Here is a 17,783-nt window from a genome sequence, read left to right as displayed (position 1 = left end):
CCAAATCCCGGGAAGTACTAGTTCCCCCCTACCCAGCACATGTTAGGCCTCATCTGTAGTACTGTGTCCAGTTCTGGGCACCACACTTTAAGAAGGACGCAGACAAACTGGAGAGGGTTCAGAGGAGGGCAACGAAGATGATCGGAGGACTGGAAACAAAGCCCTATGAAGAGAGACTGAAAGAACTGGGCATGTTTAGCCTTGAGAAGAGAAGACTGAGGGGAGATATGATAGCGCTCTTCAAGTACTTGAAAGGTTGTCACAGAGAGGAAGGCCAGGATCTCTTCTCAATCATCCCAGAGTGCAGGACTCGGAATAATGGGCTCAAGTTACAGGAAGCCAGATTCCAGCTGAACATCAGGAAAAACTTCCTGACTGTTAGAGCAATACGACAATGGAACCAATTCCCTAGGGAGGTAGTGGGCTCTCCTACACTGGAGGCATTCAAGACGAGGTTGGACAGCCATCTGTCAGGGATCTTGTGACCTGGATTCCTGCATTGAGCAAGGGGTTGGACTTGATGGCCTTGTAGGCCCCTTCCAACCCTACTATTCTATGATTCTATGATCCCACTTTTTAAAAGAAATCAACGCATTTTATTGCCGGCAGCTGGAATTGCTATGAAATGGGTATCTGGTGGTGCTGAAAACTGTGGTTTCAAAGGAGTTGTTTAGTGCGTTGGGGCTCTGCCCCTACCTCTGCCTTGTACTCAGTCTTTGGGGCAGGTTCCTTTTCCTTTGCCACACCTCCCATGGCAGCCATTTTGTGGTGGTGTCCAGGACAGTTTTTGAAATTGCCAAATGTGCCCACAGGCCAAAATGGTTGCCTATCCCTGACCTATACTAATGTCCCTCACCCAGGACCGGACTGCAGGGCGCAGAGCAGTGGCAGTGAGGTATTTGAGGACAGGTCAAGGAACACCTAATTACTTTGAATGAGTTCAAATCTCCAGGGCCAGATGAACTGCATCCTAGAGTAATAAAGGAACTGGCAGAAGAACTCTCAGAACCGGTGTCTATTCTCTTTGAGAAATCATGGAGGACTGGGGAAGTGCCAGATGACTGGAGGAGGGCTAATGTTCCTATCTTCAAAAAGGGTAAAAAGGAGGAATCTGGGAACTATAGACCAGTCAGTCTGACATCAATCCCTGGGAAAATTCTGGAGCAGATGATAAAGCAATCCATCTGGAAGCACCTTGAAAACAATGCAGTAATTACTCGAAGCCAACATGGATTTGTCAAAAACAAGTCCTGCCAGATGAATCTGATCTCATTTTTTGAGCAAGTAACCTCCCTTGTGGACCGTGGGAATGCTGTAGACATCATATACCTCGACTTCAGCAAAGCTTTCGACAAAGTGCCCCATGATATCCTGATGAGCAAACTAGCTCAAAGTGGGCTAGATGAAACAACGATCCGGTGGATCCACAGTTGGCTACAGAATCGGACTCAAAAGAGTGCTTATCAAAGGGACCTTCTCAAACTGGGGAGAGGTAACGAGTGGGGTACCGCAGGGCTCAGTCCTGGGCCCAGTGCTCTTCAACATTTGTATTAATGACTTGGAGGAGGAGGTACAAGGAATGCTGATAAAATTTGCAGATGACACAAAATTGGGTGGGATAGCTAATACTTTGGAAGACAGAAACAAAATTCAAAGTGATCTGGATAGACTGGAGTGCTGGGCAGAAAACAACAGAATGACATTTAATAGGGATAAATGCCAAGTTCTGCACCTAGGAAAAAGAAACCAAATGCACAGTTACAAGATGGGGGATACGTGGCTCAACCACACTACAAGCGAGAAGAATCTTGGAATTGTTGTCGATCACAAGCTGAATATGAGCCAACAATGTGATGTGGCTGCAAAAAAGGCAAATGCTCTTTTGGGCTGCATTAATAGAAGCATAGCTTCCAAATCCCGGGAAGTACTAGTTCCCCTCTACTCAGCACTGGTTAGGCCTCATCTGGAGTACTGTGTCCAGTTCTGGGCACCACACTTTAAGAAGGATGCAGACAAGCTGGAGAGGGTTCAGAGGAGGGCAACGAAGATGATCAGGGGACTGGAAACAAAGCCCTATGAAGAGAGACTGAAAGAACTGGGCATGTTTAGCCTTGAGAAGAGAAGACTGAGGGGAGATATGATAGCACTCTTCAAGTACTTGAAAGGTTGTCACAGAGAGGAAGGCCAGGATCTCTTCTTGATCATCCCAGAGTGCAGGACACGGAATCATGGGCTCAGGTTACAGGAAGCCAGATTCCAGCTGAACATCAGGAAAAACTTCCTGACTGTTAGAGCAATACGGCAATGGAACCAATTACCTAGGGAGGTAGTGGGCTCTCCCACACTGGAGGCGTTCAAGACGAGGCTGGACAGCCATTTGTCAGGGATGCTCTGACTTGGATTCCTGCATTGAGCAGGGGGTTGGACTCGATGGCCTTTTAGGCCCCTTCCAACCCTACTATTCTATGATTCTATGATTCTGTGACAGAGCTGTGTGCTCTCTGGTGTGGTGGATAGCGTCTCGTCATACAGTGTCAAATAAGACGAAACTGTTAGTCTGGTTGGGTTCTGCAAATGGTTGGGGGTGGGGGGCTGTCTGGTCATTCCCCTGAGGCAGCAAAACATCTACTGTCCCCCACACATCATGGCCACAAACACTGTTACGTGAACTGTCTTTAGAGAAAATATTATGGTGGTTGGCTGGAGACCTTGTCCCCATCTTGAGTTCTTGCAAGATTTTGTTCTGAATAGCAAGAGAAGCAAGCTTGTTTAAAATGGCCCAGAGAGAGTTTTATTATTTGCTCCTATCTGATCTAACAATAGAACATTCTGTCCAAATGGGGAGAGAAAGTGCAGAACTCTCGGTATATCAGGCATTGCAGTGGAAAGAGGGAACTCTTTTCTGCAGTAAACAAATACATGGTTGCTTTTTTGGCCTTCGTTTTGTTTTGGTCTTGTTTTTAAAGCGATACAGGCAGACCACAAATCTGTTTAGCTTGCTTCTCAAAATGGGAACCTCTGACGGTAGGTGTATTCTCCAGCAGCTCTTCCGCCACAGCTGCTTAGACTTGTTGCTGTGGTAGGATATCCTGGAGGCATCTTTAGTCCAGATACCGCGCAGCCCTAAAAACCCAAGGTTTGCCAGAAAGTTGAATTGCAGTCACGTCTCCAAAGTAGCAGCCGTGAATGAGAGCTGAAAGGTAGAATCAGGGTGTTGCATCATGTGGTGCAGCTACTGCTGGATCCTACCATTTCAGAATGGAGGTGGCTCGGGCGGGGCTGGCCTGAGGTACTTTCCTGCCAGAAGCAAATGACAAGATGGTGCTCCCCCTGCCCCCATTCCATGTACAGAAGCTGATTGGACCACCAGTTGAATCTTACTTCCACACTGGCAATGGGCCCTCCACCACACGTGAGAGCGGCCCGCTACCTTAGAGGGCCGAGGACTGGAATATAAGAAGCTGCCTTCTACTGAGTCAGATCCTTGGTCCATCTAGCCCAGTACTGTCAACACTGACTGGCAGCAGCTCTCCAGGGTTTCAGGCTGGATTCCCTCCTGGAGCATCCAGGGATCAAACCTGGCACCTTTTGCATGCAAAGCGTGTGCTCTAGCACTGAGCTACGGCCCCTCCCCAGAGGACACGGCTCTCCCATGAAGCAGGATGAGGCATCTGCATCAGGCAGCAGAGCAGGAGGAGCAGCAAATTGCACCACGCCCCCCAGAAGGGCCCACTGCCTCCAGCAGGTGCTTCCGAGAGCCGCAGCAGCTGTTCTCGCGTCGCGGCATTTGCCGCAGCAAGAGAGTAGCTGGCAGGGCTCTCTAGAGCAGCCAGCCGCTCTCTGTTTGCCTTGCCATCCAGAGAGCCACGCAGCTGGAAGAGGCGGCTGCGGGGGTCTCACGAGAGCCCTGCAGCTGCTTCTTTCAGCCACGTGGCTCCCCCCATGACCAGGTAAAGAGAGGGTGGGCAGTGGCAGCAGCAAAGGGAAGACAGACGCAGTGAGTCAGCGGCAATATGTTCTCTGCTGCCTCTGGCGGCAAGAGGGCTTGCACCGGGGCCGCTGTCCTCCAAGAGAGGGGAATGATAGCCAGGGGGTTACCTCTGCTGTTCCCAGGATCTTCCACCTCAGGCAGTTGCCTCACTCTGCCTAATGGTAGGGTCGACCCTGAAGTGGGTGAGTGCATGGGTGGGGGAACTACATGCTCTCAATATTAAGTGGTTCTCTGGACATAGAAAACTCTCTCTCAAGAGCAAGACAGTTTCTAGTTTAGCCTTTTCCTTGGTATGTTAAATTTTATATATGTAGAAAGTTTTGTGTTTGATACAAAGAGCATTTAAACAGCTGATTTCTCCACCACCACCTGCAAAAATGGTGCCATGTGATTCTCCCAATCATGCAGTTCAAACTTTGAACCACATTGTAGCTTAGCCTTTTCAACTGAAGTTTATTAAAAACTTGGTTGTTTCCTAACCAGATAAAACTATACAATGGCAACTTATTAATCCCCTTGTGCAAGATGTGTTTATGCACCTCTTGCAGTTGCTAATTGATATGGCTGTGGGAAAGCCTGTGTGATGCAAAATGTTTTCCATGCAAATTCATTTCTCCAACTCTGCAATATCCTTTTTTAGGTGTGGTGACCAGAACTGTATATGGTATTTCAAGTGGGGTCACACCATAGATTTGTATAACGGCAGTATGATATTAGCAGTTTTATTTTTGATATCTTTCCTAATTATGCCTAACATGGAATTTGCCTTTTTCACAGCAGCTGCACATTGGGTCAACTTTTTCATCGAGCTGTCCACAACTACAAGATCTCCTTCTTGGTCAGTCATTGCTAGCTCAATCCCATCCGCTTATACTTGAAGTTAGAATTTCTTGCCCCAACATCCATCACTGTATACTTGCTACATTGAACCGCATTTGCCATTTTGATGCCCATTCTCCCAGTTTGGGGAGATTCTTTTGGAGCTCTTCACAATCCCTTTTTGTTTTAATCAACCTAAATAATTTGGTGTCATCACCAAACTTAGCCACTTAACTGCTCACTCCTAATTCCAAGTCATTTTTGAACAGGTTGAAAAGCATTGGTCCTGATACAGATACCTGGCGGTAGGGATGGGGGAGAATTTCTCCCCGAAACTTCGGGGGGCCGAGTGCCAACGTATTCGGCCCCCCGAAGTAGTTTCGGGGAGAAATTCTCCGCAACCTCCCCCGGGATGGGACTTACCTTTCCCGAATGTCCCTCCCAGCGGCGGTTCGGCAGGTCTTCGTCAGGGGCGGGGGCGGCAGCCAGTCTTTCGACTGGCTGTCACCGCTGCCATTCCAAGAAAAGTAAAATTTTTTAAAAAACGCCCCCGTGATAGGCTACGTGACGATTAACGTAGCCTATCACGGCTAGATTTGCAAAGTCAGCCGTGATAGGCTATGTAAATCATCACGTAGCCTATCACGGGTGACTTAAAAAAAAAAAAAAAGCGCGTACGGCTAATGGCGGCCCCCATAGGGAGCCGCCATTCGCGTTCCTTATTTGGTCGCTGTAGTCTACATAAAGATTATGTAGACTACGGCGAAAATAAGGGCAACGCTATTTGTGTTGCCCTTATTTTCGCCGTAGTCTACGTAAAGATTTACATTGACTACAGCGACCAAATAAGGAACGCGAATGGCAGCTCCCTATGGGGGCCGCCATTTGCGTACGTGCTTTTTTTTTTTTTAAGTCACCCGTGATAGGCTACGTGACGATTAACGTAGCCTATCACGGCTGACTTTGCAGATCTAGCCGTGATAGGCTACGTAAATCGTCATGTAGCCTATCACGGGGGCGTTTTTTGTTTTTACTTTTTATTTCGCGGCCAGGCGAGGTGGGAAGCCTCCCCCCCGGCCTGAACTTCGGGGGGAGCAGCGAAGCGCCTCCCCCCCACCGCGAAGCAAGCTGCAAGACCAGGTAAGTGACTTTCGTGCACCCCTACCTGGCGGACCCCACTGTTTACATCTCACCACTGGGAGAATTTACCATTTATTTCTGCATGGTAGCTGGCTAAATATTGTCCCCTCAGGCCACACCCCGGCCCTTCCCTCATGGCCACCCTATCTGTTAGGCAGGCAATGTGTCCTACTTTACAAAGGACAGCCCTGTATTTGAAGGGGTCCCCTATTGGAAGGGCTTTCTAATCCTAGTCTGGATGAAAGATTAAAAGAACATAAGAAGCTGAGAGAGCAGGGCCTTGAAGTGGCCCATCAATAGTTCGCACCTGGACAGCAGACTCAAGTGGTAGACAGGTCACCTGGGAAAGGGTCAGAGCTTAGTGGTAGATCCTCTGCTTTGGATGCAGAAGGTCCCAGGTTCAATCCCCGGCATTTCCAGGTAGGCCTGGAAAAACTGCTACCTGAAATCTTTGGAGAGCTGCTGCCAGTCAGTGTCGACAATACTGGGTTATATGGACCAATGGTCTGGCTCAGTGTAAGGCAGCTTCCTATGTCCCTGTGTTGCAGTCCTCCTCGCTATGGTGTGATGTGTTGCGTTTCCATTTAAACGACAGTCATCGTATCTAATTTACTACCTATACCTGTAAATTAGAAAACTTTTTCCACCTTCGTGTCCTTTTTTTGTCATCTTTTTTTGGTGATGCGTTTCCTCTTTTTTGGCAAGGTGTGAGCGGCCACCCTACCAAGAGACCAGTACTTTCTGCATGCTGTTTCAGGTTATACTTTCTGCCTCAAGCCGCTGGCTTCAGGGCCCCTGAACTAGAGAACACATCCCCCCGTTTGACATTCAAGTGCACCTGCCCAAAGCTGAGCCAGCCCTGGCTGTGTTTCTATAGCAAAATCCTCTCAAAGGCTGGAGGTAGCAGAATCTCTTGGCGTCAGTTAGTGCTCCCCTTATTTTGACCCTCAGATGACGGAACAGGCTCCTGGCTTGAACCTAGTAAATATTTCAGCAGTTGCTTTTCTTGTTTGTTCCATGGAATGCCCCCAATTCCCTCTCTCGCCAGGTTCAGCGGGAGAAAAAACATTTTATGTAATAAGCTATTTGGGTTTAAAACGTGCGCTTTGGCTGAGCACGGCACTAATCCTTTCACCAATACATACCTAGCTTGCTTGGCTTCATGTCGGATTTTCTTGGTCTCCATTTATGTAACCATCAGAAAGCTTTGAATGGATAATCTTACTGAAAGCAAAGGATAAGCCAGACAAATTAAATGGTTAAACTAAGGACAAGACAAAAGAAAAACCCAGCCCTTCTGGTTTTAAAAGGACGCTCCTTTCTTGTCTTGTGAATGAGTCAGCTGAGAATCCTTTTCTGACCTTTTCTCTTAATACTGGCCCAATTCTCACAGAAAGGAAGTGAGAAATAATATATTCATCCTACGTCTGTTTGGACCATTCACTTCAGTCTGAACTCTCGATACCACTAAACAGTTTGAGAAGCAACTTAATTTAAGAGCCAGCCAGTGGGGGCTGGTGCCCATGGGGGCTGGTGGGGCAGAGGGTAGGACAGCTAACTGTAGGTAGAACCAAGGGGTCTGCTCCATAGCAGGAGCCCATTACTCAGCAAGGGCAAACTGTGGCATGATCTCTCCCATGTCTCAGTAGACAGGGATTCCAGTATACAGGTGTGGTTTGCGCTGGCCAAGAGCTGCAAGGAATCATACCATGTTGCCCCTGTAATGACGTGGCAAGACAGCCTCCTGTAGCCTCCAATAAGGTGGTGAAGCTGGGATTTACCACCTCTTCACAGCCAGCCAAGAATCTGGAGAAGTAAAAGCATAATCACTGTGCTTCCCTGCATGGCAGGAGACTACAGAGGAGACTAGACATGTGCAGGTTGCTAGATCTTAGGTTTTGGTGTTCATTCTCTTTCAATAATTGGCAGACCTCTAGGGATGGGGGAGCAATTCGTTCAGTTCATATTTTAATACAAATTTACCTAATGTTGTGCATTTGAACCCCTATGCGAACTGAAACTTAGTTAAGCTTCAAAATCTGCATTTCTCCAAATTTTGCAATGGAGTTCTATAATTAAAAAATGCGTACCAAAATGTGTATATTGGAGGAAATAAATGCACTATGTTGAAAATAAATTCTTGCATAAAATGTATGTATTAGGGAAAAAGGAATACAAAATGCATAAATTAGGAGGAATGTGCCCCAAAATGCTTGTGAACTTTCATGCAAAATTTAAACAAAAATTCTCAAACTTTGGGACAAATTGAGCTTTTACGACTGGAGAAATTCCCAAAGCTTGAGGCAAACCACACTTAAGTTTAGAAAACTGAGAAACAGAAACCAAAATTGACAGATCCGTCCCTCCCTCCCTGTGACACTGCCAGGCCCTGTCTCATGAAATCAACAAGCCTCCTGCTTGTGGCAACATTCCCGCTTGAGCAGTTGGTGTAGTGGAGCCAGGGCTCACAGGGTCAAAGCGCCGGGAACTTTTGACAAGTGGGGATGATAACATCGTCTGCATCTCAGGCTTTTGGATGCTGGAGACCTGGTAACCCCTATGGGCAGTTACAAGGACACTGAAGTGGCTGCCACATGGCTCCCATTTATCCAAATCTGTTCTAATTTCTCCACTTTGAAAATCTGCCTCTGGGCGGTTCCTTTTGGAATGCAACAGAAATGTAAAGTTAACCAACTGGGAAATGCACCTGCTTATTTAACATAGCAATTCTTCAAAGCTCCTTTTCCAAGAATCCTCTAATTGCCTGGTTCTGCAAGTCATCATTCTGAGGCCACCACTGATAGGGTTGGTTGCATGGGCCCAACTCCGTCTGTGCTCCATCCCTGTTTGTTTTGAAGTTCAAAACTTCTGGAGGGCAAGAGGTTGAGGGAGGCTGTGTCAGTGTATATTCTGAAGCTGCCTCTGCTGCGTTCAGCCCTGCATCTAATTTTGGACCTTCGAATCTGTTGATTTCAGCACCCAGGGTATGCTCTGTTGCACGTGACAGGGAGGGATGACTGCCAGCTGCTGCCAAGCGGTAAGGGCAGGCAGCTTTCCTCTGCATGACCAAACTGGCATCTTCCCAGATCAGTATCTGACACGTAGGTCTCACGTGTTTCTGCAGAGGCTGATACCAACATTTCTTGGGTGGAGGGGAGGTGTGGGGGAGAGTTCCACACAACACTTTTAAACAAAAGACCCATATTTCCCTGCTAAAAAGTGGTCACATGGTTCTAAAAATTTCACAAGGACAAGAACATTCTGTGTTTACAGCCTCCCCTAATCTTCCCTGTTCCTCCATAAAGCCCTAAAAAAAAACCTGATTTAGCGTGTTGTAAACTGGCTGATATGAGCCCAAAGAAATGACTATCAGGTCTCTTTTGTTTGGATTGGGGGATTTTTTTTACTTCCACAACCCTTCCAGTGAATGTCATTAACTCAGACGAGGTCAGTTGACAGGAATGCCATATTTTCCACTCCAGTTGGCCTCACTTTCCTCCCTCAACCTCATCAGCGCAGTCTTATGCTAACTAAGGCAAAGCTCACACAAAGAGTGAGGTAAGCAAAAGGCCTGTGCCTCATAAGCACATAAGACAAGCCAGGAGAGATCAGACCAGAGGCCTGTTTAGTCCAGCATTCTGTTCCCCCAGTGGCCAACCAGATGCCCCAATGGGAAGCCCACAAACCAGACGTGAGGACAACAGCATCCTCTGGTTCGTCTTCCCCAGCGTTAAGAGGCATACTGCCTCTGACATTAGAGGTGATGTGTAGCCACTGATAGCCTTCTCCTCCATGATAATGCTCATTTAACTCTTTTCTGGACTCCCCCCTCCCCCCAAAGGACCATAGTTTAATGACAGAGCAGAGGCGTACACATCAATAACAAAATAAGACAGTCCCTGCCCTCCAGCTTACAATCTAAAAGACACAACACAAAATGAAGAGGGAGGAGGAGGGAGGAGGAAAAACTCAGGCACCAGTTCAACATTCGTAAAATGTAGACTCCCATCAGCCCCAGCTGCCATGGCCAGTGGTCAGGAATACTGGGAGTTGTAGTCCAAACCATATGGAGGTCACCAAAGGGGAAGACTGGATTTGCCATTTTAAGAAATGGCAAAGAATTGGAGGCTGATTGAACATCTATTTTCAGGATTTTTTTAAAAAGCATCATTGCCACACCCAGCTGCTAGCAATAACCCAAGAACGATGAAGTCACCAATCCAATGAATGCCTTAAAGCAACCTGCAGGGTGAAATTAACTTTAAGGTGGAAACTCAGAAGCTTAGTGCAACAGAGAGGAGTCACGTTGCTTGATGCTGTTCTGCCAGGGAGTACTCAAGAAATGCAAGTGTGGGACACACGTGTGTAGAAAAGAGGCATGGTTTTGGTTGGGTGTGATGTCCAGGTGTGTGCTAAAGAGCTCTTTTTTCCCCTGCAGACCAAACAGAAGTCTTTGTTTCTATATGCAGAGGATAAATGCCTTTAGCAGGGTGTGTACCCTTTAAATATCAAGCAGAGCTGAAAGGTTTGTTTGAATACAAAGTTGATGAACCTCTGACATTCAGGAAACTTTGTAAGGCAATGGCCAGGTGAATTGCTTGGAGGCACCCGGTGCCCCCTCCTGCATTCAGTCAAAACTAATCAACAAAACTAATCGAACTAATCAACCGAACTGCAGCATCTTGTCTAGTCTGACCCTCAGTTAAAAGACATTTCTAGATATCCCCAGACATCCGTAGGGTATTGTGGAAAAAGAGGAAATGTGTCACCAAAACAGAGGACACAGATCTGTGTGAAATTTACATATGCTGATTTATAGGTATAGATGCATATTTAGATTAGAAGTAATGACTGTCATTTAAATAGAAATACAGTACATCGCACCATAGTGTGGAAGACTGGGTGACCCGTGTGCCTTGCTCAGTCTGTGGTCCAGGTGCTATTGATGTGCAACTTTAAGGCCCAGCTCTTTCTTCTCCCTTGTTACGGTCTCTGTCTCTTCTTACAGTTATTTATCTTTAAACTGGACTTAGACTGGGCAGCCCTTCAAAGAGAGGACACCTTCAAAGAAAAGCCTGTCCTCTAAAAAGCAGAACACATAGTCGCCCTACACACACACACACACACACTTTCTGTTCTCCTAGATATCTTTCTGTTTGGGGATTATTTTTCCCCAAGATGTATGATATCAACTGGCACTTTTCCAAGTTAAATCTCATTTGATTTTTTTCCCCCATCTGTCTAGCCATTGGGAACTGTATCATCTTTCTCCCCCTTAATCTCATAGGAGTGTGTGTGTGTTTAACTTTCCATTTAGAATAATTTTTGAATAGACGTGCTGGGAAAAGTCTCATTACTGGAAGGCTGGCTCTGTTAGATATTTTGGGGAAATAATTATGCCCTCCTAATACTTAAGGAATGGTCATAAGTCTTTATGAAATAAACATGTTGTCTTTTGCATCTACAGGGCATTTATTTATCAACATAACACATGGGCCCTCTCTCCAGGTTGTATCTAAACTTAATCATGCTTAGAACAGACCCAGTGAAATCTATGGGGCAAGGAAGGCAGGACCAACAGGGCTGGCATCAAGGGTAAGCATGGTTGGGCACCTGCAAAGGGCCCACACACCAGTAGGGGCCCACTGACAAGTGCCCTCTGAACTCGCTCCTCCTCTTCACCATTGCAACCTGCTTGCTCAGCTGCCTCTTGCTCTGGCCCAGACAACAGTGGCAGTGAGAAGGAGGAGTAGGATATGCCACGGCCTGTTTGCTCACGGGCTCTCTGCCTGCCAAGCAAGCAAGTGGTCGCAATGATGATAGAGAGGATGAAGAGCAAGAGCAGCTGGCAACACTGGCAGTGAGAAGGTCGACTCACTGAGGGAGGGCGCTCACCGAGGGTGTCTTGCCCAAGGGCCCTGGATGAGACCCTGCCATGCTGCCAATGATATTATTGTGGGCACAACAAAGTCCAGTTTGGTCCCTGACTAAAGGAACTGTCTCCAAGCTTGGGGGAAATTGTTTGCTTTTGCCATGCCGGACTGGGGGAATTCTCCCCAATGCTAGATAGAACCCCAGTGTCTTGCCTCACCCTATTGTCTGATGTTTCAGTGCCCATGCTGAGAAAAGTTCAATTATGATGGGCTTCTCATGCCATTTTGCAGCGCGAGATTGTAAATACAGCAAAGCGTTGCACTTGCACCTCATTGGGATCTCGTTGGATCTCATTGGACGCTTATCTCAAAGGCTGGTGATGCTTCTTAGCCTGAAGTGACCCAGCTGATATAACCCCTTAGCCTGACGCGCTTTGCCAGGGCAAGAGGTGCTTCATTAACCATGGTGATTAGCAGTGCCAGGTGCGCGCCTAGCGCCTTTTGTCTTTTTAAAGCAGGCTGGCATGAGCATTAATTAATTAACCTGCAATAGCCCAGCAGAGCACCTAGGATTCGCTCCAGGAAGCAGATGTGAGGTGAGAAGGCTTATATAGGATAAGATCTGTATTGGGGTTGAAGTTCTTGATATGGTTGAAAGATTTGCATGATGCCTTTCTGCCAAAGGGCACTCGAGGCAGCTTCTCAAAATCTCAATCAAACAATAAACTCTATTTGAATGTGTCCACGGTGTGAAAGGCTGTCCAGTTTAAAGATAAAGTGGGGATGATGGTGACTCCATGAGCGACGTGCCTGCTCAATCTACTGTCAAGGTGCTGACTCTTGATGGGCAACTTCAAGGCCCCTTTCTGCTCCCATAAGAACACAAGAAGAGCCCTGCTGGATCAGACCAAGGGTCCGTCTAGTCCAGCATTCTGTTCACACAGTGGCCAACCAGCATCCCACAGGAAACCCACGAGCAGGAAGTGAGCACAACAGCACCCTCCCACCCATGTTCCCCAGCAACTGTGTACATAGGCTCACTGCCTCTGACATAGCCATCAGGACTAGTAGCCACTGATAGCCTTCTCATCCATGAATTTGTCTAACCTCCTTTTGAAACCAGCCAAAATGGTGGCCATTGCTACATCCTGTTGTAGCAAATTCCATAGTTTAACTCTGTGCTGTGTGAAGGAGTCTTTCCTTTTATCTGTCCTGCATCTCCCACCAGTCAGCTTCATGGGATGATCCTGGGTTCTAGTATTATGAGACAAGGAGAAAAATGTCTCCTTTCTTAGGGTGCCTTAACTTAGGCTTGGACTGGACAACCCTTCAAACAGAGGATACTTTCAAATACAGGACTGTCCTCTGTAAAGATGGCCACCCTACCAATCCCCTGAGAATTGTGCAGTTTGGCCTTCAGCCTGTTTTCAGCACTTGGGCTCAAACCCAACTATTTATGGTATATGATTTTTTAAAAAGATTTTTGTTTTTAAAAAAGAACAAGCTTGAGTGTTTCTGAGCAGGTGCAGAAGGCATTTTCATCACTACTGCACAACTGCAAAGAGCCCAGATGAGGACTGTAACTCAGTGGTAGAGCACCTGCTTTGCATGTGGAAGGTCCCAGGTTCGATCCCCAGCTTCTCCAGGTAGGTCTGGGAAAGACCCCTACCTGACCCCTGGAGAGTCGCTGCCAGTCAGTGTTGACAATAGTGGGCTAGGTGGACCAAGGATCTGACTTGGAACAGAACAGCTTCCTAATCTCCTCACTTTGGAACTCTTAACAGGCTTCCCGTCCAAATGGGTGGTGTTTCCCGATTGCCTTGATCTTGAACATCTCTCCCCTGGCCCCTTTTAATTAAGCCCTGAAAAGAACCATAGCCTGAAATATGATACGTTTCCTTTAGAAGTGCTGGGGGACTTTTGTGCGAATTGGAAATGGAAAGTACTTTGTTTCATGTATAATTTATGCTTAACTATGTTGGACACCAAGTATCGGTTATACCTGGCTGAATCATTTCCTGTTTATCTCTTGCCACAGAAACAATGATCTTCATGCTCCTTCCAGCCCCAACAGGGCACGTCGTTCTATATAAGCGGATTTTGAAACTGTGGCAAACTTTATTACCTTGACTTCTATTCATACCAATGACTACTGGAAGGATTTGTTTGTGCTAGCTAAACTTTAAAAGATCTGTATCTTGGGTGTGAACAAACAACTGAGACCATCAGATCTTTATCGAAAGACCTTGAGCAAACTGAAGCTTCAGGAAGAGACAATAAGGCACCCCTCAAATGTCCCACTTCTGCCTTTACTGTAGCCAGGAACTTTATATAGACTCCCCGTACAGAATCAAGGCCACAGTCCTATAACCACTTACCTGGGAGTAAGCCCCATTGAACTCAGTGGATCTTTCTTCTGATAAACCTGTACAGGACTGCACTGTATGTGTTGGGAAACAAGGCGTTGGTAGTTATGCTTGTGTGGACCTCAAGCTCTTGGTAGAATTGCAAGAATCTCAGCAGCAACTTATTTATTGAATGTCAAGATTCTAGTCCTTATGGAGATATAGATATAGATAATTGAAAGTGCTAAAGCTCTGAAAACAAAGAGGCAAGTGAAACTAAACCCAAATTAATTGTGTTTTTCATTCCCTGTGGTTTTTAAGCCTGCAATCCTAACCCAATTTTTTGGGAAGTAAATGCCACTGCAATGAATAGTACCTACATCCATGTAAAGGTGCTGACGATCAAGTTTCAAATATAAGAGAACATCAACTGAGTCAGTTAAAAAAAACATTTCAAACTAATAATTTCAGATAGGCTGCTTCAAACTTTACATGCACTTTTGAATAGGAATTAAATGAAACTAACTTGTTGTTTGTAATGTGACATAATCCTATAACAGCCTCCCCCAACTTGGCGCTCTCCAGTTGTTTTGGACTACTCCCAGCATTCCTGATGCTGACGGATAAGAGTTGAAGTTCAAAACCCCTGGAGGGCACCAGGTTGTGGTAGGATGTTTTTGCAGCCTGGGTACTTGCTGGTAAGATGTAGTGTGGTGCAGCTGCAAAAAGCGCACACATAGCACTGTCACATTTCTTCATCTGTATACATGACATGCGCATTTGCTATGTAGGAATTGTGAAATCCTTTTGAGTGTTTTGGCCGAAAGGCAGCCGAGAAATATAGCAACTAAATAATCAAATTGTAACTAAAAAATAGAAACAAAGCATGTCCGTGATTGCTCATGCCAGACTTAACATGAAATCCTCACTCTTTCTACTGGACAGGGAAGGAGGCGGGGCGGCAAGGCAGGAGCCGGAAAGCACGCAGGCTAAGAAGTCGGTGTGTTCTCTTTTCAGTCACATGCCAGTTCCTCTCCTGGGCTCTTCCCTTCTGATTCAGCGTCTGTTGCAACTCCCGGTGTGTGATAGTTTGCTGCCGTGCGCAGGCAGAAGAATGAAAAGGAACCTAAAGACAGCCCTTCGTATGCCGTCATTGCCTGGGAGTGACGCATCTGTGTTAAACAGAAACCTCACCTGGGCCATTTCGTCCGCGTCTGAGCCAAGGACTGAGTGGAACTTCTGACAGCTTCCGTTGCTTTGTTTTTAGAAAGGCAGCAAGGATACAGACATCCGCAGGTGTCTTTGAGGGGCTGCCGGTTCCGTAGATTCAGAGAGCCAAAGCTGAGGAGGTCCAACTTCGCATCTTGACAGGGACGTACGAGAGGGAGGATGCATGGCGTGGAGAAAGCAGAGAGAGAGGATGAGAAAGAGAGGGAGCGGGGAGGGGGTTATTCAAGGCCAGCCCCAGTCATTTTGCTGCCTGAGGTGAAGGACAAGATGGTGCCCTCCATCCCATTTTATTTATGCATTTATTTTTGTATGTATGTATGTATTACATTTATATCCCGTCTTTTTACCTCTTGCAAGGAAACCAAGGCAGCTCACATAGTCCTCCTCCTCCCCATTTTATCTTCACAACAACCACCTGAGGTAGGTCAGGCTGAGGGCTTCTTCACACGGAGCTTTTATCTTGCTATTGAGATCGGTTGCTCACGGACGTTTGCCGGCCCTTTAGATGATGTTGTCAACCTCCAGGGCGTCTCCTGCACTAAATGACCTTTATTCCATTTTTAAATAGATCGGAGATGATGAGGTATCAAATTACTCCACTTGTGTTCCACATGAGTTCCCTCCATGAAAAAGGAAACATCAGAAGAGGAAACAAACAGGAAAAAGGAAACAAACAGAAGAGCTAGACCGATGAAACATATGGAAGGCTCAGATAAGGGAGAGAAGAAGGGGGGGAGAAGCACATGTAAAGGGAGTCTGTTGTGATCATAGAATAGTGGGGTTGGAAGGGGCCTTCAAGGCCATCGAGGCCAGCCCCCTGCTCAATGCAGGAATCCAGGTCAGAGCATCCTTGACAGATGACTGTCCAGCCTCACCTTGAATGCCTCCAGTGTGGGAGAGCCCACCACCTCCCTAGGTCATCGGTTCCATTGTTGTATTGCTCTGACCGTCGGGAAGTTTTTCCTGATGTTCAGCCGGAATCTGGCTTCCTGTCACTTGAGCCCATTATTCCGTGTCCTTCACTCTGGGATGATCGAGAAGAGATCCTGGCCTTCCTCTCTGGGACAACCTTTCAAGTACTTGAAGAATGCTATCCTATCTCCCCTCCGTCTTCACTTCTCAAGGCTAAACATGCCCAAGTTCTTTCAGTCTCTCTTCATAGGGCTTCCGTTTCACATAATCCTGCATGTGAAACAGAAGCAGAAAGCCCTGTTTTAAATGCGGGATTTTAGGCTGGTGCAGAGATACTGAGCGCCGAAGAATTGATGCTTTCGAACTGTGGTGCTGGAGAAGACTGCAACGAGTCCCCTGGACTGCAAGGAGGTCAAATCAGTCAATCCTAAAGGAAATCAACCCTGAGTGCTCATTGGAAGGACAGATACTGAAGCTGAAGCTCAAATATTTTGGCCACCTAATGCGAAGAGAAAACTCTCTGGAAAAGACCCTGATGCTGGGAAAGACTGAAGGCAAAAGGAGAAGGGGACGGCAGAGGATGAGATGGCTAGATGGCATCACCGATGCAATGAATATGGACTTGAGCACACTCCAGGAGACAGCGCAGGACAGGAAGGCCAGGCGTGCTATGGTCCATGGGGTCACGAAGAGTCGGACACGACTGAACGACTGAACAACAACAAGAGATGCTCTGCCCCTTCAAGGATCACTGCCTTGTTGTGGCGAAGGGGCTTGCGTAACTCAGTGAAGCCATAAGCTATGCCGTGCAGGGCCACCCAAGACGGACAGGTCATGGCGGAGAGTTCTGACAAAATGTGGTCCACTGGAGAAGGAAATGGCAACCCACTCCAGGATTCTTGCTAAGAAAACCCCATGGAACGTATCACAAGGCTAAAAGAGATGATGCCGGAAGATGAGCCCCTCAGGTCGGAAGGTGTCCAGTATACTACTGGGGAAGAGCAGAGGGAATTTCCAAGTAGCGCCAGAAAGAGTGAAGCAGCTGGGCCAAAGCCGAAAGGACACTCAGCTGTGGATGTGTCTGGTGGTGAAAAGAAAGTCTGATGCTGTAAAGAACAATATTGTTTAGGAACCTGGAATGTAAGATCAGTGCATCAAGGTAAGCTGGAGGTGGTCAAACATGAGATGGCAAGATTGAACATCGTCATCTTGGGAATCAGCGAACTAAAATGGACAAGCATGGGCGAATTTAATTCAGGTGACCATCATATCCACTACTGTGGGCAAGAATCCCTTAGAAGAAATGGAGTAGCACTCATAGTCAACAAAAGGGTGGGAAAAGCAGCACTGGGGTACAATCTCAAAAACGACAGAATGATCTCAGTACGACTCCAAGGCAAACCATTCAACATCACAGTAATTCAAGTCTATGCCCCAACCACTGAGGCCGAAGAAGCTGAGGCTGATCGGTCC

General features: G+C 46.9%; 1 protein-coding gene across 1 annotated transcript in view; it reads left to right on the top strand.

The window, feature by feature from the left end:
• LEO1 (LEO1 component of Paf1/RNA polymerase II complex) overlaps positions 1-15,036 on the top strand; it is a 52,569-nt gene extending 37,533 nt beyond the window's left edge. Inside the window, exons 15-17 of the transcript XR_014785346.1 lie at positions 4,769-4,829; positions 11,418-11,545; positions 13,862-15,036. The gene's annotated coding sequence lies outside the window, so the exon portion shown is untranslated. The remainder of the gene's footprint in view (positions 1-4,768; positions 4,830-11,417; positions 11,546-13,861) is intronic.
• Positions 15,037-17,783: the final 2,747 nt, after the last annotated feature.

Source organism: Heloderma suspectum, chromosome 11, assembly GCF_057233095.1.
Source record: "Heloderma suspectum isolate Gila_16-S chromosome 11, 16-S_ref, whole genome shotgun sequence".
Classification (NCBI taxonomy): Eukaryota; Metazoa; Chordata; class Lepidosauria; order Squamata; family Helodermatidae; genus Heloderma; species Heloderma suspectum.
Note: the sequence above shows the minus strand (reverse complement) of the source record. Positions and strands in the feature narration are given on the sequence as shown.